General features: G+C 42.5%; 1 protein-coding gene across 5 annotated transcripts in view; it reads right to left on the bottom strand.

Moving 5' to 3' along the window:
• SLIT3 (slit guidance ligand 3) overlaps positions 1 to 26,280 on the bottom strand; it is a 731,964-nt gene that overhangs the window by 548,952 nt on the left and 156,732 nt on the right. Inside the window, exon 1 of one of the 5 annotated variants that reach the window (XM_053288112.1) lies at positions 3,079 to 3,111. The exons of the other annotated variants lie outside the window; for them this stretch is intronic. The gene's annotated coding sequence lies outside the window, so the exon portion shown is untranslated. Of the gene's footprint in view, positions 1 to 3,078; positions 3,112 to 26,280 lie in introns of those variants that run through there. 5 annotated transcript variants of the gene reach the window in all.

Genomic DNA, 26,280 nt, shown 5'->3' with positions numbered 1-26,280 from the left:
CTCTTTGTCATTACCTGACTGTGAATTTACCCAATCTATGTGTGAGTAATTGAAGTCACCCATTATCACAGCCCTGCCTCTCCTTGACACCTCCCTGATTTCCTGCTGCAACTTCCAGTCACTGTCAGCATTTTGATCCACAGTGCAATAGCACTTCCACAGTAGCACATTTCCTTTCAGGCCTTGTATTGTCACCCATAGGGCTTCTGTGGAGGACTCCAGTCCACCTAGGTTTTCTAGCGTGTTAGATTCTATCCCTTCTTTAACATACAGTGCTACTCCACTTCCAAGGTGCCCCTCCCTGTCCTTTCTATAGAGTTTATATCCAGGGATAACAGTGTCCCACTGGTTCTCACTGTTCCACCATGTTTCTGTTATGCCCACTATATCTATTTCTGTGTTAGCAACCAAGCACTCCAGCTCACCCATCTTGGCTTGGAGGCTTCTGGCATTGGCATATAAGCACCTAGATACTGATTCTCTCACCTGATGTATGCTATCTTTCTTTGGACTCTTGGATGAGCTGGCACAGCCTTCTGTCTGCTCTTTATGTGGTTCTGCTATGTCCCCTTCTGTTTTATCTCTTTTTAAAAAATAAATAGAATTTTAATTTTCAGATTAGAAAGTAGCTAAAGGATAGATACAACAAAAGTGTTTGGAGATACCAAGCAATACAAATTATGAAAAAGAAAAAGAAACAGCAACCACTTCCCACACTTTTCACCGCCCACAGTTTGGTAAAAGGATAAAGAAGCAACCTAACATTTCAGAATTACAGATAAGAATGATAAAAAGCCAATTCTATTGAGTAAAAAAAGGATCATTTCTATAAAAATGCCAAATTAACAAACAGCAAAACACCCTTTTCTGCAGTGTTTTATGCCGTGTTTACCTTGTATACACAAAAGAGCATAAATCAAATCCCGACATTGGGAACAAGTGGAGACCTCGTTGAATGTTGTCTGTGAGGTAGGAGCAGAACCACTGCATAGCAGTACCTCCCACCCCCAAGCTCCTCAGATGTTCCAGAAGGATACTATGGTCAATAGTATTTAAAGCCACCGAGAGATCCAAAAGAACCAACAGAGTCATACTCTCTCTGTCAATTCCCAATTGGGGATCATCCATCAGGTTGACCTATGGGCAGTCTCCAGTCCATAGCCCATCTGAAAGCCAGTTTGAAATGGGTCTAGATAATCAGCTTCCTCCAAGACTGCTTGGAGCTGGGAGGCCACCACCTTATCAATCACCTTGCCCAGCCATGGAAGATTGGAGACAGGCCTGTAGTTGCTTAATTCTGAGGAATCCAAGGCAAGCTACTTCAGAAGTGTTCTAATGGGTGCCTCCTTACGACAAGGAGGCATCCTGCCCACCCTCAGACAAGCATTTATAATCTCTACCAGGCCCTCTACAACAGCCTCCCTGCCAGATAGTATGAGCCATGTCGGGCAAGGATCAAGAGGGCAGATGGTAGGCCACACCATTCCAAGTAACTTTTCCACATCCTCAGTCATGAACTGAAACTGATCCAGGGTCATCACATAAGAGGAGCTGCTGGACACCTCAGCATCAGACTCTGTACCAATTCTGGAGTTTGAATCTAAGACGGCCTGAATACAAGAGATTTTGTCCACAAAAAACTCAATAAAAACGTCACAGTGAGTAATGGTCGGTTCAAAATACTGATTCAAGGGGGAAGGGGCGCACATTAGCCCCTTCATGACCCTGAACAACTCCACCAGATGTGAACTTGAGGAAGTTCACATTCAGGAAGTTCAGGAGAAAAATAATTGCTTCTTTGTTGCACATATAGCCTGAGCATAGATCTTAAAATGCGCTCTATGTAATAATATGTCGGTTTCATGCCAACACTAAATTCCTCCACGGCATCTTGGAAGCCTATTGGATCCAGTAACATTCTCGGGCAGACCATCCTAATGGGCTCTTCATCCCTGCGCAAGTGGGACATGGTCGTGAGTCTAACCTTAACCAGATGGTAGTCTGTCCATGACAATGAGGAAAGCACAGGAGTTCCCACCCACAGAACACCACCCTGTTCAGAGTGAAAGATCGCTCCCAAGGTGAACATTCAAGTCCCCAACTATCACAAGCCTGGGAGACTCCAACACCAAATCCAAGACCAAGTCCATCAGCTCAGTTAGGGTCTCCATTAGGCAGCAGGGCGATCGGTACACCAACAAAAATCCCAGTCTGGTCCCCAAAAACCCTGGTCCCCAAACTTAAGTACACACATTCAATATGGTCAGACACTTCGGCAGGAATCCGGGCAAGGGAGATATTGTTCTGAGAGACCACAGCCACTCCATGTCCCCACCCAAATCCCCTCCCCTGCTCCTCAACACAGTACCTTGGAGGGAGAAGCCAGGACCAGACTGGGCCACCAGCCTCCCCCAACCAAGCCTCTGTTACGCATACCAGATTGGTCCCTTCATCTAGGATCAGATCATGGATGATTTTAGCTTTATTCTGGACAGACCTGGCATTACAAAGGAGTAAGATGAGGCTCTGTGGTTGGTTGGCATTGCTTCCCAAGCTCAAAGAGATGGCAGGATAGTCAGAAGGGGTAACAGCTATTAAGTTTTCCTGATTTCCCTTCCCCTGCAATGGCCTGCTGACCTGTCAACATTATTTCTTCTATTCCCCACCACCACTGAAATAACTGCCCCACAATCAGTGGATACATCCCTGTCCTCCCATTTCCAGACAAACCCAGAACCAATATAAACTCAACTCACCCAGGAATTCAAAAAGAAGCCAAATTAAAATGCCCACCCACCTTTACACACCCACAAGGGATCTTGAGCCAAACAGCCTGGCCCTCACTCTCATTATCCCCGAAAGGGGCAACCCTCTTTGGTGACAGGCCAGCTGCCACAGGCAGCTTTCCTATAAAAGCCCAGAGCTGGGCTGGTGAACCCAGGAACTGTTGAGTCCCTCAGGAACTGGCCCCAATCCTGCACACATTCACCACAGATGTTACACAGATGCAGCAAGGCACAGCCTCTCAGAGGAAGCAGGAGCAGGCAGATAACAGCAGAAAAAGTCAAGAGCACCCACCTGTTCTCTCACCCCAGGCAGCACTGGATGGGAAGCTGATGGACTCCTCTCCTCTGTTGGGATTCTAACAAACTGAGAGACAAGCAGCATTCCTATAAAGGCCCAGAGCTGGGCAGGTGACCCCAGGAAGTGCTGAGTCACTCAGGAACTGGCCCCAGTCCTGCACACACTCCCCACAGATGTTACACAGAGGCAGCAGATCACAGCCTCACAGGGGAAGCAGGAGCAGGCAGGTAAGCAGCAGAAGGAGCCAACAGCACCCTCCCAGTCTTTCACCGCAGGCAGCACTGGGTGGGAAGCAGATGGACTCTTCCTCTCCTCCGCTGGGCTTCTAGGGCTGCTGGGCTTTGACCTGATTGTGTGCAAATAGCAACTTTTTGCCTTGAAAACAAACCAGACACTATCAAGTTCAGAGCCTAAAAAGTTCAGTTTTCCAATCTGCTAGATGGATTAGATTATTGCTACCACTACCCATTCTAGAGACTGCTTCTAACAAACATCTATCTGGCTCTGCAGTTTGACCAAAAGAGGAAAAACTCAAAGACGCGTATTGGTTTTACTTTCTCATTCTCTTTCAAACAGTCTAGAAATGTATCTGAAAAGTTCAAGCATATTCTCCCGTTTATAAGTAGTTTAGAAACAGAAGTCTTCACACTTCTCAGTTCTATTACAAGTCTTTTATTTTGAAATGCTTTTGTTTTAGAGCGTTGATCAAGTAAAGTCTTACTAATGGAGTGTATGGCACATACAGGAAGGTCAGCCCCCAACATTCCAGTGATAGATAATAATCAGACACACTTAAGCACACTGCAAAATGCAAGTTGAAGGTTTATAGCTGTAGTCACATTTAAGCAATTGATAAACCTGCTCTACATATGAAAGTTAAAATTACAAATGTTAAAAGCCTTGTAAATCTGAGTTAACCCAATTTTTAAAACTTATTTACTACATTTATACCCCACTCTTCCTCTGAGGAGACCAAAGCAATGTGTACATGATAATATTTATCTTCACAACAACCCTGTGAGATAGATGAGAGAAAGATAAGTAAGTGGCCCAGAGTCATCCAGTGAACTTCATGGCTGAACAGGGATTTAACTTGGGTCTCCCCTGTCCTAGTCCAACCACTTACACCATGCTGGGTGCCCAGCTGGTTTAAGATTTGGGATGACAGTCTGATATACCTGCATTTATTTAGTTGAAAAGTGGAACACAGATGACCCTAAATCTCCACAGGTTTGTTTTACATGGTTTCGCTTATTCACAGTTGACAAGCACATACCAGGTCTTGTTATCCACAGTATAGGGTTTCGGCTATTTGCAGATTTTGTGGGCATGACATTTAGTTTTGCTTTTGGGAAGTGCCTTATATGTGGTTTGTGGGAGGAGCTTGGGGGAGCAAGTGTGGTTTGAGGGAGGAGCTTGGTGGGTTGTCCAGGAGTTGATGATGGAGGTTGGAGAGTGTGTCTTCAAAGAGTTTGGAGTGCATTGGAGTGTCTTATGTTTTGGAATGTTTCCTTGGAGCTGCTGCACAAAGGTAAAGTCCAGGTCATCTTTGGGATAGTTCCTCTGGGGTGTTTGTGCATTGTACTTTGGACAATACTGTACTGTGCCTTATACTGCACAGCACTGAGTCAGACCATTGGTCCATCTAGCTCAGTACTGTATTGTCTACACAGACTGGCAGCATCATCTCAAAGGTTGCAGGCAGGAGTCTTTCTCAGCCCTGTCTGGAGATGCCATGGAGGGAACTGGAACGTTCCATGGAGGAAACTGTACTGTACTCTTCCCAGAGAAGCCTCATCCCCTAAGGGGACTCACATGTGCTCACATGTAGTCTAACACTCAAATGAAAACCAGGGCAGGCCCTGTTTAGCAAAGGAGATGAGACCAGCTCTCCTCCTTAAGGGGAGGAAAGAGCCGGGGGCGGGGGGGCTGGTTGCACAGCCCCCCCCCCCCCCGCAGTGATTGCACAGTTTCCTTTTCTCCACAAATGGAGAAATGTTAGGCAGGGAGTTCAGGGAGAGGCAAGCAGAGAAAAGGCAGTGCCAAGTTATGTCCCTGTGTCAAAAGTCTGAGTTGCTGGACATGTTGGCTCAAGGAAACAGTACAGCATCTGTTGGGAGCCATTACGACATTAACAAGTTGACTGTGCAGTACATCAGAAAGAACAACCAGCATCTGCACAAGTATAGCAATAAGCACTTCAGGAAGTGCAAAGGTGGCGTTCCACTCTTGTGATCCCACCATGGAATACACGGAGAAGGCCCTGAACATCTGAATAGAGGACCAAGCTCAGAAGTAAGTGTCACTGAGCGGATCCATGAGAAGGCACTGAGGCTGTACAAGCATTTCACTGAACAAGGTCAAGCAGCAACATCTGGTGATGCTGGGTGCACTTTTTAGGCAAGCAAGGGCTGGTTTGAGAACTACAGCCCCCATAATGTGAAATTGGCAGTGGAAATTGCATCTGCAGATCATGAAGTAGCAAGCAAATTCCCAGCAGAGTGTTGCAGCAGCTGAAGGGATGCAGGCCTGAGCAGGTCTTCAATGTTGACGAGACAGGCTTGTCTAGGAAGAGAATGCCAATCCTTTTCTCCAAGCAGGAATGAACCAGATAACCCTTCTAGTCTGTGGGAATGCTGCTGGAGACTGCATGGTGAAGCCAATGCTCCTTTATGGCTTAGGTCCAGGTTACCTTAGTGAGCACCTTCTTCTGCATGATCCCCACCATACGTTAAGATCATTTGAGGAGGTCCTTCTCCAGTTACCACCGGTATGTCTGGAGGCAACTCAGAGGCGGGCCTTCTCTGTAGCTCCTCCTGGGCTGTGGATTGCACTCCCAGCAGAAATCCACAATTTGAATTTATTATGGGCCTTCAGGAGAGGCTTCAAAACCTATCTGTTCAGCCTGGCTTTTCAGGTTTTTTAATTTGTTGTAAATGTTTTTAACTTGCTGTAACCTGGTTTTCCAGGGTTTTTAAACTTTTTGAATGTCTTAACTGTTGTTTTATGGTGTTCTATAGTCTCTGTTTTTAATTGTTAATTGATTTTAATTGTTTTGTTTAATGTAAACTGCCCTGAACCATTTTTGGAAAGGCGGTATAGAAATCAAATAAATAAATGAATGAATAAATGCTGGGCACTGAATACCTTGTGCCCTCGGAGGGAAAATAAGAGCCAACTTCCGGTCTTCTGGCAAGCCAACATGAGAGCATGGGTGACTGCTCACTCTTCACTGACTGGGTAAGAGACTGCTTCCTACACAAGATGGAGCAATATCTGGAAGCAAAAAAACTCACCTTCAGCATTTTCCTGCTGCTGGATAATGCCCCTGGCCATCCTGAGACCCTGCAGTTTCTCTATCCAAATCTGCAGATTGCCTTCTTGCCGTCAAAACACCACCTCCTTAATCCAGCCCATGGACCAGTGTCTCATTACAACGTTTAAGTCCTACTGCACCCACAAGGCATTCAAGAGGCTGCTGGACATGATGAACTGACCCCTTTCAGTCAACGATTGTTGGAAGACTTACAGCATTGCTGACTGTATTGAAGTCATCAAGGTATCCCTTCAGGAGATCTGGCTGAGAACCTAGAATGCTTGCTGGAAAAAGCTGTGGCCAGGGGTAGTCCCTTCTTAACAGAGGACAAAGTGGCACAAATTATCAACTTCATGCACAATGTTGCTGGTGAAGGCTTGGAGGATATTCAGCCAGTTGAGGTGGAGAAACTGCTCAGGTCACATGAGAAGGAGTTGAGGACTTGGAGGAGCACATTCAAATGGCTACTGTGAGCGACGAAGAAGAGCAGGGAGAGAAGGAGATGATGGCAGCAAAGCCCTTAACCACCAAGGTCCTGTCAGAATTTCCTAAGATGGGGACTGCCTTGGCTGAGAAGGCCTTAGAAATTGACCCATCAATGGAACACTGCATAAGATTCAAGAAACAGTTGGAGGCTACACTGCAACCCTACAGAGAAGCTTACAGGGCTCTTCAGACAAAGGCAAAGCAGACCACCATCACCAGCTTCCTAAAGCAAGTTGAGAGCACCATTCCACCTGAAGAGAGGAGAGCTGGTCTTGTGGTAGCAAGCATGACTTGTCCCCTTAAGCTAAGCAGGGTCCACTCTGGTTGCATATGAAAGGGAGAGTAGAAGTGTTTGCACTGTAAGATATTCCCCTTAGGGGATGGAGCCGCTCTGGGAAGAGCATCTACATTCCAAGTTCCCTTTCTGGCACCTCCAAGATAGGGCTGAGAGAGATTCCTGCCTGCAGCCTTGGAGAAGCCACTGCCAGTCTGTGTAGACAATACTGAGTTAGATGGACCTATGGCCTGACTCAGTATATGGCAGCTTCCTATGTCCTATGTAGAAGCAAGATCTGAGCAGTTGGTCCAGCCTGTCAGCAAGGGCAGTTGTATTTCTGAGACAGGAATACACCAAAGCACTTCAATAAAGGCAGCAGTGAACTGGAAAAGGAATCTGACAGAGCAATGAAAGACATAGGCACTTATCAAACTGCTGTCAGAAAGCACACAGTTGCAGCAACTGCAATAGGACTTGGACTAGTAAATAAATTTAATCCGTTTGCAAACCCCAGTATAAACACATGGTGAGCTTGTATTATACAGCTAACATACTAGAGAGTCAACTTCTGTTTTCTCATCCTGCATTTCCAAAAATAGTTCAATGGTTCAATAATTTAAATGCTATAGCTTTGGGAAATTTAACACATTTCTTATTGTCATATCAAATATTCAGCTTTAAGCACAACTGCACCTCCACAACATGCCTTTTAAAAAATGTTGAATAAAACTTCTGTTTCAATATTCAAAAGGTACACTTTCTGCCATTTTCAAGAAGCACTTTCTACATATTGCTCTCCAGCTTACAAAGATTACAGATAAGCATTTGTTCTATGAAAACAGAGAATTTTAACTGAATTTCTAAAAAATAATAATAAGCCATATACCACCAATTGATCTTATGTGCTGGAGACCCTATTAGGAGCAAAAAATCAAAATGCAGGCATATGGAAGATTTATCAGCTCCAACAGCCAGTCTTACACAGGGTATATACTGTAAATTCTGCACCATTATTGAAATTCCTCAAGCCCACACAGCATCAGAACTATTATGATCCTTCTTCAAAGCTGTTCTTTGAAAATTTCCAGTGCTACATATTTCCGCCTTCTTTCCCACCCTCTGCTCACTTCTCTTCAGCACTTTATAGTTGTAAGCTAGCCAGGACTACATGCCAAGATGGGGCTCAAAGGAGGGGTTCATAAAGGAAGAACCCTCCCAAATGGAAGCACACATGTCATTTTATTTTAGCAATTGTGATACTGCTTGAGTTTTATGCTTAATTCTTTTCTTTCCTTTGACATAATGTCTTTATTAGATTACAGTGCTCCAAATGCAACATGGTTTAAACTCCTGTCTCTTACTATAAAAAATACGATTAATCTTAAACCACTACTTTATAGTTTCCTTCAGCCATGAAGTTCATAAGTCTATTTTAACACAGCACATCTAGAATAGCTCTTTCCCCCAAACCTTGTGTGATTTGTTTCTTTAATGGAGGTCCTTCTTTCATTTTACTCCTTCAAGTCTGTGAGGTTATTGTATCCAATGACTTGCACATCTGACATAAACCGCTGTAGTTAATTTGTACGATATTGAATAGTCAGAAGGGAACAGGATAGGAGTCTTCTAAACACCTTTAATGTGCACAGTTGATTAACACACACACACACACACTTACTTGAAAATCTCAATAACTGCATTTTTCAATTTAAGTGTGTGTCACTCCATCAGATTTGCACTCAGACCAGTTCAGATGCTTGTAGTCTCCTGAAACAGCCCTGGGATCACAGTCTTGGGAAGAAATAAATCGTATATAACCTGGTACATGCTCAGATATAGCCCAGAGACAATAAGAGCATAGGGGCTAATTTTTTTAGTTGCTGCATTCAGCTAAATATGGTGGCTATTTCTGCAGATGCACTTGATCAGATGTTATGCCCTCCATGTGGTTCCATCTCTGGGGTTGGTCCAACTGTTCCATGCAGTGATCACCATCTTCACTGGCTCTTAGTATGATAATTGACTGTACAACTGTGGCTGAAAGGGCATTTATTCTTCTCATCCTTCCTTTAATACTTTGTGGGGTGGGGGGGGGACTCTCAAACCAGGGATCTTGGCAGGGAGGATCCAGTGCCTTACTTCTTTTGCCACTGGTGCTCTGCGTCTTCTACAAGCCTGTTACACTAAATATTGCAATACAAGGATACCTGCTAGCCAGTAGTAATTGACAGTTGACCCCAAAGACCAATCCCTGCTCACTTCAGTCTATAAATCCCTTCTTGTGCTTCAGAAAGCCATGGTTTGTTTTCTCTGTTCATATGACTTTTCTGGAGCGTTTGTTGGAACAACTGAATTTGTATCTCACACTTTGATTGCAGTGAAATGTTCTGCATCAAATAGCACTTCATGCATGCTTTCAAACCATCCACTTGGTTAATGCATGCAAATGTGGGATTTCAGTTTAAACAACAACAACTTTAAGACAGAACAAAAATGTTTAAGAAAAACTATCCAGGCACTCTGAGCTTGTTTAAAAGGCTCCTCCTTTGAACGAGATCTGAGCTGGGTTGGGATGCTTGCTGTGTTGGCTAAAGGGGGAGAGAGAGATGCTTTGGACTTCCAAACCAAGTAGTAAGGAGTCTCAACTTCTCATATTGCTGCTCTTTGCTGGATAACTTACAACATGAGGTCAATAAGTACATGGATCTGTTTTCTTGGGTCCTATTATAGCAGCTCCTAATTCTTCCACAAAGATCCTTCCATAAAAATACTGGATCTGTGTGAACTGTTTCATCACCAGTACCTCAATTATGGATTTATTTATTTATTTATTTTTACTATAACACACTGTCATAAATGGCACTGGCTGACATCCAGACTAGGTTGCTTATCAGTGCCAATAAGGAGTTAATATTCTCTTTATTCAGCAGGGGTAGAATAACTGGCCCTATCCACCCCCAGCACAGTACCTCCAGTGACTGTTGCTAGTGTCTATCTTATGTTTCTTTTTAGATTGTGAGCCCTTTGGGGACAGGGGTCCATCTTATTTATTATTTCTCTGTGTAAACCACCCTGAGCCATTTTTGGAAGGGTGGTATAGAAATCAAATAAATAATAATAAATAATAATAAAGGACTACTTAATTTCAATAGGACTTCCGTTGAGAAATTTAGTCAAGATGGCAGCCAATGATATAGGATCTCCCCAGCTCTTTATTTCATTTCTTAATTAATTTACTTCAGGAAAAGCCTTTGAACTGTGCCCATTCAAAACACTAGTCCAAAGTATAACATTTTACTCATAAAGATACAAATAAAAAGAGAGCGGAGGCACCAGGGATGTGCACAAAACCAGTTCCGTGCACTTGCAGGAGGGGGATTCACGTTATGGGGCAGGAGGTGCTGCCCACCTGCCAGCCCCCTCCCTGCTGCTTTTCCCCCTCCGGTGCACTTCCAAAAAGCACGTTGGCCATTTGTGTGGCGATGCTGATCTTGGCTGCAAGGAGGCATGCTGCAGCCCTGCCCACCACTTTTTGGTAGAGCACTGCGGGAGGGAAAGTGGTGGGGCTGGCAGGTAGGCAGTGCCTTCCCTGCCCCTTAAATTCACTCCTCCCCCTCCAAACCAGTTCGAACACCAGTTGCCGGAACCGGTAAGATGCTCCTAGAATGGAGCACCAAATGGTTCCATGCACATCCCTAGGAGGCACCAAACAAAAACAAGAGAGAAAAAAACTTCTTCAAAGTGCCTAGAATAGGATTTTTCATGTGTTTTTGTAAGGCTAGCCAAAGCATTTTGGAAAACATTTCCTGAATCCGAGGCTCAAAGTTTACCACAGTATGAGTACTCTGCTGCACAGAAAATAAGTAACATTTTTCCCCCAGCAGTTTTATTTTCTGTGCAGCAAAATAGTTATACTGAATTACCTTTGAAGGAAGCTTTTATCTTAAACTTTTTGGACAACCTTATAAGAATGCATTAATAGAAGTCTCCTTTTCTAGGTACTTTGAACAAGTGTTCTCTCTTGATTTTTATCCATAATCATACCCAGACTATGTGTTTCCCTGCCACCTGGTCTTAACTGCTATAGACTAGGGTAGCAGGGTGGAAAATAAAAACAGTTAAATAACTTGGGACACTAATTCAGTGTTTGCTCTAGTAATACAGATTGCCTCATGCTGGGTTTTGATAGCAGAAATCAATAGTATGCTCTGGTGTATTAATTGTTTTAATTACTTGGAAGGAAACATCCCCCAGATACATACTTCATAGCTGAAACCTGTCCTTGGAGCTGGATCACAGATATTCAAATTTAATTTCTGCTGATTTCATTTTTGCAGATTATGAAGGAATACAGAGACAGTCAGGCGCGCATGCACACACACTCCCTTCTACAGAAACAAAGCTATAAAAGGAAGGTATTCACATTTCCCAAACATTTATGATGAAGTACTGAAGTCAAATCAAAGAGGCTGCAACTGGAAAACAACCTTGCCTTAATTAAAACCAAATTACCGTTGACGGATTGTGTGATGTGCAGTTGGCAATTAACATTTTCCTTTGGGTAACTTTTTGAATTTGAAGACTTCCAACAATTCCAGTAGTTCTTTTCCCTTTTACTACAATTAAATCAAGAATACACCAGCAAACCTTATACATTCAAACTAACATCTAGCGTTCACCATATTTTAGAGATGTTGACCAAGACATTCATAGCCTTCTCATGCTGACAGATTCCATGTTTGCCTTTAGCTAGCTACCAATAGCAAATATGGGGAAAATAAATAAATAAATAGATAGATAGATAGATAGATAGATAGATAGATAGATAAATGTTTGGGGGGGGGCGAAACCAAGCAAACCATATACCCTTGCTCACTTTCTTGGAAGAATAACCTCAAGCCTGGTGTATACTTGCTAAACACCACAGGGTAAAAACAGCCACAGGCGATAATCAAATGGTAAAGAATACTCAGGCTGTATTCATATAAGTGAAGGTCCACCAAGTGAGACACAAGAAAGTAATGTTTTGCTCCTAACATTCGTTTTTTGCTCCTTTCTACAAATAGTTATGAACAACAGTTCATCATTAACCGGAGCATTTTGTTTATTGGTCACAGTAGTCCAGGAGCCCAGTCTTCCAATACTGGGCTTCACACTTGAGGGGTGTGAGAAGAAACATTAAAATCCTCACATAGCAGAGTGTGCTCTGGTAGTAAAGCAGTTCAGCTCAAGGGATTGAAGCTCTTCTCACGATCCGGCTTAGCCCATTCTCCCCACAGACGATCCTGCCCAGAGCCCTGGGCAGCTGGATGGGCTGGATGGCTGCTGACTCCGTCACGGAGCTGGCAGGGGTGTTGGGGATTGGGGGCCGACCTGCCCCTGGAAGTTCCAGGATGCCCTGTGCAAGTGCGCAGGGTATCCTGGAGAGACCCCCAAGGCTGGGACATTGCTTGCAGCCTCCCGGTCAGGGGTCCCCTCGTGTGTCGCCGCATGCCATGGCAACACATGAGCAACAAAATGAGGTTAATGGTGCCCCGTTAACCTCATTTAAGGGGACGGTGTTTTAGGCGGGCTAACTGGCTTGGGAGCACCAGGCTCCCCTGCAAGCCCAGTGGTTCCCACGATCCCTGGAAAGCGGGCTAAGATGAGCTATTCTCCCGTTGATTGTGGGAACAGCCTCATTATCTGGAGACATTAGGTTGAATTAAAAAAACAAAGATTTATTAAGAAACTGAAACATCATACACTAAGAGAAAGACATAGAACAACATACCCAAACAGGCACTAGCCTTCAACAACAAGTGAACAGTTCTAACAAACTGATCTATTAAGATCTCATCATGCCTCTAGTAGCCAGAAGAGGTGCTAAGAGCAATTCTTTAGAATTCTCTCACTTCTAACATACCACACAACAAGACAAGACTTATGAGTGTAACTAACTGATCTGAGAAAGTGCTTCACTTCACATGTACAGCTCTGAGCAAGGGTCTTATACCGTCTTATGGTATCAATTAAACGAGTATATTGTCTAACCTAAATCTACTATCTCTTTTTTCTTTTGCTATATGAAACTTTTTGCTGAAGAGTTCTCCATATTAAAAACAACAACTGAAGTTTATAGGTTTGTTTATTAAGATACCCCCACCACCACTTTTGTGAGCCATTTTGAACAATACTTGTAAATAGAGAGGGGGGGGATAAAATAAAAATCTAAGTTATTGGAACATGAATTGTTCACTGTTGAACCTTTACTTAAGACTGGCATCTACCTTCCAGATGTACCTGTTTGACTGGGCATGGCACACTCTTGGCGAGCGCGTCTCACAACTCTAGATGGAAGCACTGATCAATTTTCAACATATATGCATGTTTTAACAATTTTGGAAATCATGTTGGAAGGCTGTTTAAATGTATTCATCTTTAACATTAGCCCCTTTAATGTCTTTATTTAGCCAAGAAAAAAGTGATCTACAGTATCTAAATAAGTAATTTTTTACCCCCAAAAAATGCTTTGTTCTAGGTAGTAAGAGATGTCTATTTTGCAATCAACATTTCAGAGTTTGCTTGACCAGTGTGTTAGCAGACCCAACAAAAGGAAGTTAGTTTCTACTCCACCATACTCTAAAAGAGGCCAAAGTTCAGGGCCTTCACACTCCTCTGAGGGAGTCTGTTCCAGGTGGTGTGGTTGCCATACCACTGGCTCGCACTGTACCAGGTGGAGGAGCGTGACTGTGACTTGTGCTGGGAAACCAAGCATGACCTCTGCTTTAGAGACAGAGTGGAAAGAAATGTGTGTGATGGGAATATGTTAAGTTGTGGGTTGAAATGTTTCTGCTAATGCATATTTACATAATTATACCAGCGCTGGATTAACCATAAGGCAAAACAAGCACGTGCTTAGGGCATCAAGGGAATGGGCGCATCACAGAGTTTCCCCCCAAGCTATCATGCCCTTAACTCTTTCACTGAACATAAGAACGTAAGAACAGGCCCAAGGCCCATCTAGGCCAGCATCCTGTTTTGCACAGTGGCCCACCAGATGCCGCTGGAAGCCACAGGCAGGAGTTGAGGGCATGCCCTCTTTCCTGCTGTTACTCCCCTGCAACTGGAACTCAGAAGCATCCTGCCTTTGAGGCTGGAGGTGGCCCACAGCCCTCCGACTAGTAGCCGTTGATAGACCTCTCCTCCATGAAGCTATCCAAACCCCTCTTAAAGCCATCCAGGTTGTTGGCTGTCACAACATCTCGTGGCAGAGAATTCCACAAGTTGATTATGCATTGTGTGAAAAAGTACTTCCATTTGTTGGTCCTAGATTTCTTGGCAATCAATTTCATGGGACGACCCTTGGTTCTAGTGTTATGTGAGAGGGAGAAGAATTTCTCTCTATCCACTTTCTCCACACCATGCATGATTATATAGACCTCTATCATGTCTCCCCACAGTTATCTTTTTTCTAAACAAAAAAGCCCCAGGTGTTGTAGCCTTGCCTCATAAGCAAAGTGCTCTAGGCCCCTGATCATCTTGGTTGCCCTCTTCTGCACCTTTTCCAGTTCTACAATGTACTTCTTTAGATGTGGTAACCAGAATTGTACACAGTTTTCCAAGTGGGGCCACACCATAGTTTTGTATAAGGGCATTATAATATTAGTTTTATTTTCAATCCCCTTCCTAATGATCTCTAGCATGGAATTGGCCTTTTTCACAGCCGCTGCACATTGAGTCGACACTTTCAACGAGCTGTCCACCACGACCCCCTCTCCTGGTCAGTCACCAACAGCTCAGATCCCATCAGCATATACTTGGTTGGGGTTTTTCGTCTCAATGTGCATCACTTGACACTTACCAACATTGAACTGCATTTGTCATTTTGTCGCCCACTCACCCAGTTTGCACAGATCCTTTTGGAGCTCCTCACAATCCGTTTTGGATTTCATTACCCGAAAGAGTTTGGTATCATCTGCAAATCTGGCCACCTTGCTAATTACCCCTACTACTAGATAATTTATGAATACATTAATAAGCACCGGTCCCAGTACAGATCCCTGGGTAACACCACTTCTTACTCCCCTCCATTGTGAAAACTCTCCATTTATACCTACCCTCTGTTTCCTGTCTTTCAACCAGCTTGCAATCCACACATGTACTAGTCCCCTTATCCCATGACTTTGATGAGGAACTTTGCCGAAAGATTTTTGCAATTCCAGGTATACTATGTAAACTGGATCACCTTGATACACATGCTTGTTGACACTCTCAAAGATAAGGTTTGTGAGGCAAGATTTACCTTTGCAGAAGCCATGCTGGTTCTCCCCCAGCAGGGCTTGTTCTTCTATGTACTTTACAATTTTTTCCTTGAGGATGCTTTCCATCACTTTGCCTGGAATGGACATTAAGCTAACTGGCCTGTAATTTCCCGGATTGCCCCTGGATTCCTTTGTTAAAAATTGGTGTTACATTTGCTACCTTGCAGACCTCCGGTACAGAACCTGATTGCAGGGATAAGTTATATATTTTGGCAAGGAGGTTGGCAATTTCACATTTGAGTTCTTTGAGGACTCTTAGATAGATGCCATCTGGCCCTGGCGATTTGTTAGTTTTCAGTTTTTCTGGACAGTTTCAAACATCATCTCTTGTCACTTCTATCTGACTCATTTTTTTTAGCCTCCGTCCCTGAAAAATCTGCTTTATACAGGTTTATATAGGTTTATGCTCTGTATCCTCTGCCATGAAGATGGACACAAAGAACTCATCGATCTTCTCTGTAACCTCCATATCCTCCTTAATAATCCCTTTCCCTCCCTCATAATCTAATGGTCCAACAGCCTCCCTAACAGGTTTCCTGCTTCTGATGTATTTAAAGAAGTTTTTATAATTCCCCTTGATACTTTTAGCTAAATTTTCCTCAAACTCTGTTTTCACCTCCCTTATTGTCACCTTGCATTTCTTTTGCCACCTTGCATTTCACTGTCATTCTCAACTTTAGTCAATTTTTGGTAACTGTTTTTATCTGTCATGTTAGACTTTACTCTGCATTGTTAAAGGAACATTTTCTTTGGCTCAGTGAGCAACTAAGGTTTCGATAAACTACTAAACTATGTATCTGAAGTAAAAAAGTCATTGATTTGTGAAAGATTACTGTAAAGAGTAGTACAAAATATTGATAAAACTTCACGTAAAAGATGGTCGGATGATATGATGTCTGACCTTGAAGATGAAATATTTTTCTCAATCATTCCTTCTGTTGTGGCTATTTATAAGAAATCATAGGCAGTGGAATTATTTTGTTTTACCTTAAAAAATCTAGAAGAAAACTTTTTATAATTTAAATAAATATTAAGGAATAAGTAAATTATTTGCTTGAGTCTTAATGTCTTGTCAGTTAAGCAATGGAGGGGGCTGAGGGGGGGCACCATTATTGGGCTGTGCTTAGGGCATCAGTTGCCCTTAATCCAGCCCTGAATTATACCCATTTTATATTTACATTCTTGTGAGTTCAATTTCTGTTTGTGCCCTCAAGAATCCACATGTTAAAAATACTGTGTGTGTCATGGTGTGTGTGTGTGTGTGTGTGTGTGTGTGTGTGTGTGTGTGTGTAGAGGGATGATGATTAACTTACAGCGGGGGGGGGGCTCCAAAGGCCTTTAGGTCCAGCCTCCAAAATTTATATACCAATTTATATACCACCCTTCCAAAAATAGCTCAGTCCAAAATGGCTCAGTTCTTTAAGTTAGTCACGGATAATTTGCTTCATTGATTTCAACGGTGCTTAGTTATGACAAGCTAGAGTGAATGCTGCCCATTAGGCAACTATTTGGCTGTCAGAGCCAAATAATCTGCACAGACTCTTAAGTAGGTGAGAATTTGTAACTCATCTCACACAGAGATGGAACTCATCTCCACATGGAATCACTAACTGACCCCCCCCCCATGGGTTCTGAAGGGCCCTAAAGAGCACAGAGCCCTGCTGTGTAGAGTGTGAAAAGTCCCCTTGGAAAGGTGTACTCTTTTCCCAACACTTTCTCCATGGAGCTAAATGCTGGGAAAGGGCTATACCTCTCAGCACACCTTTAAAGATGGCATGCTTAAATGCCTTCAGAAGGTCAGTTAGGGATATTGGTCCTGTGTGGAGGCATGCACTGGGAACACTTGCCTCCACATGTTGCCTGAAGGGCTGCACAGATTATTCAGCTTTGGTTATTTGGAGCTGAATATTTGCACAGGTCTACAGACCATGGTTTAGATTTTTGTAGAAGCTTGAACTAGCCCTATGGAATTTTTGACCTTTCCCCCCTTGAGCAGATGACTCAAGTACCATCACAACCTACATTTGAAACTGAAATAACTGATATTTAAGAACAAAAAACCCTACAAGTCCTAAAGCCACTTGCATACAGATCTAGCTGTATAGTTCTTTGGCTCCCAGCCAATGTTTGTATATCTGAGTGATTGCTTGTATACAGCCAGAATATCTTGTGTGGATGTAACATCTACATTGTTAGACCCCACTTTTTAAAACATCTTTATACATAAGGAAGTACTCCATATCTATGGAAGTTGCTTCCATATATTTATATTTATGAAGAGAGACTAATTTAATATTGATCCTATCTTACATGTTTATTTGCCTCTACTGTACTTCTGAGAAGATCCTTATGCAAAATTATATTCTCTTTATGTCAAGGGAAAATCCACTATGTGCCACCATAAAAATAAACCTTCAGATTCCTTCATGTTATTTTAGGATAAATTAGGTGCAATTTTTTTTAAAAAAGCATATCGCTGTTAGAACTTCTCTCAACATAAATAATTATTTTAAATGTGGCAGGTTTGACAGGATACAAGGAATTAGATTCAGCTGCTTCACATTCAAATATATAAAGCAGAGTTCAGCCACTGTGTCAATGTAAATGTTTTGCTCTCAAGAAAACTGCATATATATTAAACAAACATCTTTATGGAAATAAAATAATATGAAATAAGAAGTTTTTATACACATTATCTGCTCTTAGAAAAACCCTTAGCTGCTGCTACAAATGTCAGAAGGGGCTTTACAATTAACAGAATCCTTCGCTAAGGAGCTGCCATACTGAGCTTTAACTGAGGCTAACCAACCAACAGGATATTGTTCCTGTGATCTTCTCATCTTCAAAGTAGTGACTTCTCATATCTGTTTACTGACTCAAAGTTTAATTAGCCATCTATATGGACTCAATCTGTGCACAGCAGGAAAGACCAAACACTGTCAGAGTTGGTCTAATAGATCACACTCTATTGGAAAACACAAAGCCTGCCTTACAGCTTCCCATCTTTATTGGCAGGACTGGCATTCCTGAAGCATACCACAGATAGATGAAACCCCCAACATATTCCCATCTGTCTCATATGCCTTCTGTGACAGAACTAGAATGTTGTGCAAAAAGCCACGGTACCTCTCTGTATAAGACAGTGCATTTGAAGGGTACACTGCTCAGTTTCTATCCCCAAGGTATGGCAGGTTTGGACCTTACACTGGACTCAAAAGGCTATGTCATCCTACAGTTATTTAATAAAAGGTATCACCTTTGTTCTTTTCTTCAACAGACCAAAAAAGCACTACTGACCCTCCCCCACCTCCAGGATGTCAGCTGTAGAATAGACAATCCAAGTTTTGCTTTTAGCACTGAAGTTTTGCCTTCCTCTTGGTAGATATATCACACTGTCAAAAACACAAAGCAAACTGAATTCTCTATTTGCATACAGTAAATTTTGACTCTTAAACTAAAAATGCAATTTTCATAATTACAAAAAAATTTAGCTTCAGTCAGAAGGAACCCATCCTTAGTTATAAAAGACCAACTACAAAGCATGCAGGATGCCTACTAAAAAATAGGAGCTGTTTATACTGAACTGACTTGGATGGTGATGTTTATGTTATGAGCCATGTTTTGGGTCTTGATAAGAAGAGAGCATTTAAGGCCAAAATGCTGATTTCCCCCCTATTATATTTAATTTATAAGTTCGATAGTTTTGTCTGCTAATCTAAGATACAGTATTGGTCATACGAGAAACCATTTAAAAAATTGAATAAAACGGATAATGCCTAAATATCCATCAGCAATAGAGAGACACAGATTTCTGGACAAATATTGAAATGGCATGTTACTTAAAAACAAACCACTTTGTAACTCAATTTTTCTGTTTTGTTAATACAAGTTTGGTTTTATATCATACATCATTTATGTTCACAGTAAAATTGTTAAATCACATTCTTTAAGGGGGATTAAATCAAATGATGTGAATGTAGGATATACCAATCTCATGTATCCTGTCTTGATACTGATATCCTATATTAACAGCAACCACTATAATTTATTACTACCTTATACACTGCATATGCTAATTGTGCATGTTTGGATAATGCCTTCAATTTGCTTTGTTTGGATTAAAAGGTCAAATCAGTTCCATCAGTAACTAAACATTGAAGTAGGTCTTGCTTAACATTGCCGTTAACACTATTTTAACTTATGATAAACTCTTTGAACAGAGAGCAGCTTCTGTGGATACTAAAACAAGTCTCGTATAAAACAAGTGGAAACTAGTCCAAGATTCATAACCCTTGAAGGAACTAATCTGTTCAACAAAATGGGATTATCTACACCCAAACCACCCTGCAGAGCAGCCTATAAAGCTTGGATTACAGTTCTCCAGAACCAAAGACCAGAAGAGACAAGGATGCAGTTTGTCAGAAGTATGCACATGGCAAGCTATAATTTTAGAAAACTAAGCTAACTGTTCCACTGTCAGAACAGTTCCTTTCATGTTGGAAGCAGGATGAGGTGAGGCAGAGATGAAGCAGAACACATGCGAGTTGTAGCCAGTGTAAGAGTACCAGCAAGAGCCTTCACATCCTTGCCAGGCCATTTTGCACCGGCAGAATAAATGGCTTTGGACATTACCAAGAAACCATGCTAGCCTGTTGGACAGTTGAGCATGCATTCAGTTAACGTCTTTGACTAGTCTAAGGAGAAATTTTGGTAGAAGAACTTATGGGTGTTCTCATAAGAGCTGTCCTTCAAATGCTGTATTCTCATCTATAACCAAGTTTTAAGTATCTGCAACCAGAGGCACTCTTACCACTGGACTTCCGGGCTGAAGTCCAGGGCCTCCACACCCCCTGGGGCCCCGCAAATCATTTTTAGTCTTTCCCAGTGGTGTGGTCACATTAAAAATGTGTTAAAAATACTGTGTGGGTCGGTAGGTGGGTTGTCCAGAGGCCTTTAGGTACAGACTCCAAAATTACCTAGTTGCACCTCTGTCTGCAATTGTATTTGCCTATATTCATCTGTCATTTCCCCCATTGTATATTTTAGACTGCAAGTTCCACAGGGAAAGAAACCTGTCTGGTTTTGCCGGTGTCGCTCTGTAAGATGCCTTGTACATAGAAATAACCAACAGCAGCACCACCAGCAAATGGGCAGAACTGCAGCCTATATAAACTCATGATTGTACTGGGTTGGCTTTATTATGGGTCAGTGAAGACATGACTCATGTGTAACACACACCTGGTCTGCATCATTTGTACTGAAAACATCTGGGGATCTTTCTAGGTTAGGTATATTGCTTTGAAGAGGGACATATTTCTTTACTTATCCAGTTATAGAAAGGGTGCGAGGTAAGCAACCCAGTGATTCAGACATCATAACTGGTGCCTGTGGGTGGAGCCTGTCATACTCTTATCTCCTTTCTTCCCCGATTCCAATGCACTCACCTTCAGGAAAAGCTTTTTTTATCATCATACCAGCACAAATGATACTACTGGCTAATAACCAAAATAGTAACAAATGACACAGATGCACACACACAAACACATGCAGTTAAATTTTATCATAAGTTAACTGATTCAGAAGCTGTTCTGTCCAACAATATAGCATTGCTTAATCTGTGGATCGCTCAAGAAAGATGCAGCACCCTTTACTGCTAAACAGTAAACTGTTGCATGAGAATGTCTAGTACACACAAACAAGAAACACACCATGGGTAAATGATGTTTTAAAATGCTGCTCCTGGCAGCAGTAGTGTAGAGTAGCCAGTCAGATCCAGCCACTGAATTGTTTTATTAGATTATATTGAGCAATTAATGGCTTTAAAAATAGCTGTGATAAGGTGTGATCATTTTATTCACTACCCAACTGTTTATCAACCAATAAAACTGAATATATCTTATTCCATGCAAATCAACCTTGTATTACAAAGGCTATCATTTAAATGCCATGCTTGCAATAACTGGTACTTTGCACTGTTGAGAGCTTGCATACATAAATAGGCTGTTTCTCACAATAAGCATTAGGGCAAGACAAGCATCCCGGATCTGGGAGCTGTGTGTGCTTCATATTGCTCATAAGAAGTACAGTAGGAGGCAAGGGAAGTGATCTTTTGTGAGGCTCACACTGGGCAGGAGGGCTCTGTCCTATCCAGTAGCTGTACCTGGCTGCTGAACAAAGTAGGAGGGAAAGCCCACCTAACCCAGAGAGAGATTAGTAGAGTATCACTTCCCATATCTCCGATCTTGCTTTTTTCGAGCACACAATCACAAAACAGAAGCACACAGAGCCCCAGAACTCAGGAAGGATGCTTGTCCAACCCAAATAACAACCATGTGAAATATATACAGTCATCTCTCGCCAACCGTGAGGGGTCCATTCTGGGAAAACTTGCAGTTGGCAAGTAATTGAGAAACACTGGAAACAGGGGGTTGGGGAATCACGTTCAGGAGAAGACCAAAAAATACAGGGGGGAAATGACAAAAAATAGCCAAAAATCACCCGGAATCCCTTTAAATCACCAGTAGTCAGCAAGAGGAGTGAGGGGGATCCCCCAAAATCACTCTCAAACCCCAAAATCACCCACCTCCCAAATCTCAAACCCCCCAAATATAAAAAAATATTTTACCAAATCACAGATACTCGGGTCGCCGTTGGCAAAACCTGCCACAATTTCCCAGTCACAGATACTCAAAACCACGATTGGAAAAACCGCGGTTGGCGATAGATGACTGTATCTCCTTTGAGAATACATAAGACTCACTAAGTTATTGTGCATGTCAGAATCAAATTGTTATTGCGAGAAGCAAATCATTGCTGGTTTAGTACTTGAAACATAACTAATCAAACATGTTTACCAACCAAGAGAATATGTGCTTGCCAGATAAGTAAAACCACCTTAAAGGCAAACTTGAGAAAGTCAGCAACCGACCAGCTATGGGAGATGTTGAGAAGTAAGGATGTCTACAGTGTCTTTGTATGTCACCAATTGCTTCTGTACAGTTGTCCTTTTCCTGTTGAAACAGCATAACCTGCCAAGATTTATTTTATGCTTTCTGATGGATGATGAATCAATTCTTCCTAATTAATCTACCTTCTACCATATCAACTATAGTATCTCTGTCAGTCAGAGATGCACAAATTCACTTGCCAGTTTGCCAGACACACCCCTGGCAACTCATATCCCTTCCTCTGAGCTCTGCACAAATTCACAAATGTGTGCTGCAGTTTTAAAGGATAAAACCAAAAATGTATTTTTAAAAATATGTTTCTTATCCAAAGATCAGGGAAAGTGAGGTGAAATCCCACCTATTTCTATTTTGAAAGAGGTGGAGATTTCTCTCACTTGCACTAAGGTTTGGATAAGATAAGAAACATCAGGAGTCTTCCCCATGATTTGGGAGGATCAGATTAATGATATCCAACCCAAGTCAGTTAAAATATACTTGACATAATGAAGCTCTCTGCATAATGATCTTCTCCCTTGTAACCTATTAATCCAAGTTGACTTTCTTTTTAAACATCTGTTAGTATGGCATTTGCTTCCCAAACTAAGTTTATATAAAATAGAGTCTGCATAATGCATAGGAAGAGAACAAGCAAGACAGAGCAATATTTTATGCTTCTAAGGAATACAGTCATTCGTCAGATCTGTAGACTTTACAAAGACACAATATATACTGCCAGTGTGACATATGCAGCTTTCAAGGCACTTATAAGTGGCCAATTAAATCTTGTAAGGATCTCATTGAGAATGAAAAGGAGAGTAGGATTCCACTTTAGGGGGGGACTATTTCCTTCATTCCTTGGGCCAATGGGTGAATCCAGGAATTATCACGCTTTTCCCATTCCCTGATTGTGCAGTATAGAGCCACCTACTTGCCCCATGCTGGGGGTGGTGTTTTGCTTCACCCCATGGTTTAAAAGCCACAGGGCTCTTTACTGGGCCAGGCCCTGGGTGGGTGGGGCTTAACAACTCTTATAGCAGCTGCCCTCTCAGGGCTTCAGTCTTGGCCAGACAGGCTCTCCCTCCCTCCCACCCTGGATGCAGAATTTTCTGCTTCTCACCTGATTGGCTGTTGTGTGGGTACAGTATTTTGCCTGCTGTAGTCCATGTTAGCTAGCTTAGTTAGGTCACAACTGGCATTACAGGCTTCATACAACATTAGGATGGGTTGCAATGGTGAACATTCTTGGGCTACTTAAATCAGGTGGGTGGTTAACCTGTCCTTAGAGCAGTGGTTCCCAACCAGGGTTCTTCCAGATGTTGTTGAACTACAACTTGGCTGGGGATGCTGAGAGTTGTAGTTCAGCAACACCTGGAGGAATCTTGGTTGGGAACCACTGTCTTAGAGGTTTTGCGGCTCAAGGACATGGTTTCCATTCATACCTGCTTCCTGGGCTTCACTACTTCAGAGGCTATGCAGCTTGTGAGGGTAAAGTCCATGATAGGTTCAGATGCTTCCAATTGGTAACTTGAGTAGGAATCAGCATTATCTGATTCCAGACTCTGAGCCAGTATGTGTCACCCAAAGGTTTGGGAAGGATGAGAATCTGACTCCAGCCTTAGTTAAGCCCGCACTGCTGGGGGAGGAGTTTCCTCTACACCATCCAAGTCATTAATTTGTTAATAAAGTTGTGGTCCTTTCTCCAAAAAAGAACTTTGTCTTTATTGCGCCGTGCCTGGGGGTGTGGGAACAAAAAGAGTTTTGACAGCTGTATCAGTTGCAGTGGGACAACACCTCATCCCTTCTTCACTATGTTCAAATTAGAGTTAGGGGTATTGGAGCAGAACTTCTTAGAGCAGCCTGCTTCCCTGGGCTGCCCAGTTATCATCCATTACTCAAGAAGGCAATCTCACATTCCTTGTCAAGGAATCCCTTGTCAAGCAATCTACCCATTCCTTGTCAGAAAGATTATTTCATTCCCAAACCTATTTTGCAATTTTAAGGAACCATGAGTTTAAATATTTACTGCTAGTTGTAAACCACGCGTCACGTTCATCTCAAAAGGTTGCAGTCGACACACATATTTTGTATACTTGATATATGCAGATAATATAATTATCTTACTATCTTTATAATTAATCCTTGAAAATGTGCCTGTGGGGATGCGTCCCAGCACTCAGCGATTGGCTGGGTGGCAGGAGCTCACACCTGGCAGGAGGCCATTGAGCTGCTGCTGGAGGAAATGGCAGCAGCCATGGTGAGAAGGCAGCGGTGGCCTGCATGCCCACAGGGTCAGGAGGTGGCTGGACTGCCAGGAAGAGGCGGTGACCAGAGAGGACAGAGAAACTGGCCGTTTCAAGGCACTTATAGGTGGCCCATTAAATCTAGTAAGGATCTCATTGAGAATGAAAAGGAGAGCAGGATTCCACTTTAAGGTTGGGGCATGAGACAGGAGAAACTGCGGGCAGGTGGTGGGGGAGAAGAAGTGAACCGGGCGGGCATCAGAGACGCCTGCCAGAAGACAGAGGCAGGGAGAGAGGCCTGAAGGGGGGGGGAGGGATCGAACTAGGGGCCCTGTCAACTAGTAATAAGATAATATTATATCTTGCTCACGATACCTTTCCTTCATGGTACACAGTATAGAACAAATTTCCTGGAAAATGATCTAGCACAATTTGCACCTGCTCACCACCTTAGAAGGCTTAAGGATTAGTAAACTAAATCTGAATATACATGAACATCATGAAGTAACAGCTTTTTCTAGCCACAGACTATGTGACTGTTTCACAGACACTACAGAAATAGATAAATTTTACTTTGTGTCAACCCTACTTATCTAATCCAGCTGTCATAAATTCCTTTGGCACCTCTAGTGTTTTTACAGTGAACTAAAGCGCACAGTTTTCAGTTCTAAGTCAATGATTTAATAGTTTGCAACCCCTCCTCTCCCTCCCAAATTCTTTCTTCATTCCACAGCAGCTTGAAGAGAAGCTGGGCAGCCAGATAGACTTTTGGATTTGTTCCTGATCTGGATTAGTACTTAACTCTCATGTATGATAAATGACCACACTTCACCTCCATGCATATTTCAGACAGATAATCTGGATAATATACATCAACTATCATTGAATTATGCCTTTGGTGACAAGCCCCAAACATTGGGCCTTGCCACATTAACACTGCTTGAGAGAGCAAACCGTGAGTGAGGGCCGTGGGATGGAAGGGCAGAAGGAGCTAATAAAAACCCTCTATCACCTGGAAGGAATGGGAAATGGGACAATGAGATGGTCCGTAGCATGTTTTCCTTTACCTTTTGTGCAACAGTGAAGATTGGAAAACCCTTATATTTAATACAGAAAATGCAAGGTAGTCATCACGGTTTCCGCCCCCACACACATACACACAGGCATTATCAGGCCATAACTATATGCTGGCCTTGGGCCGAAATAAACAAATAAACAATATCAGGCCATAACTAGACAGTATGAAAGAAAACATGGGGTTCCCAAGCTATAGTTACTTATACAAGGCAGGGGCAGGTGGCTGCAGGACACAATTCATGGGCAGGAGACAGGGTGCCTAAACCTTTCTTTTCCCCCAGCTGGGCTCCAAAATTCAAAGAAAGCCTACTAGGGGGAAATCTGTTGGTGGATATTCATGCATTTATTTGATTTATATACCGCCCTTCCAAAAATGGCTCAGGGTGGTTTACATCAAAGTAAAAACAAAATGAATTAAAATCAAAACTATAAAAACAGCATAAAACTAATTAACAGTTAAAACATTTAAACAGTTCAAACCCCTGGAGAACCAGGCTGAATATTTACAACTGTTAAAATAATTTGCAACAATTACAAAATCCTGGAAGGC

Source organism: Hemicordylus capensis, chromosome 2 (genome assembly GCF_027244095.1).
Source record: "Hemicordylus capensis ecotype Gifberg chromosome 2, rHemCap1.1.pri, whole genome shotgun sequence".
Taxonomy (NCBI): Eukaryota; Metazoa; Chordata; class Lepidosauria; order Squamata; family Cordylidae; genus Hemicordylus; species Hemicordylus capensis.
The sequence above is the reverse complement of the archived record's forward strand: the minus strand, read 5'-3'. Positions and strand labels throughout refer to the sequence as shown.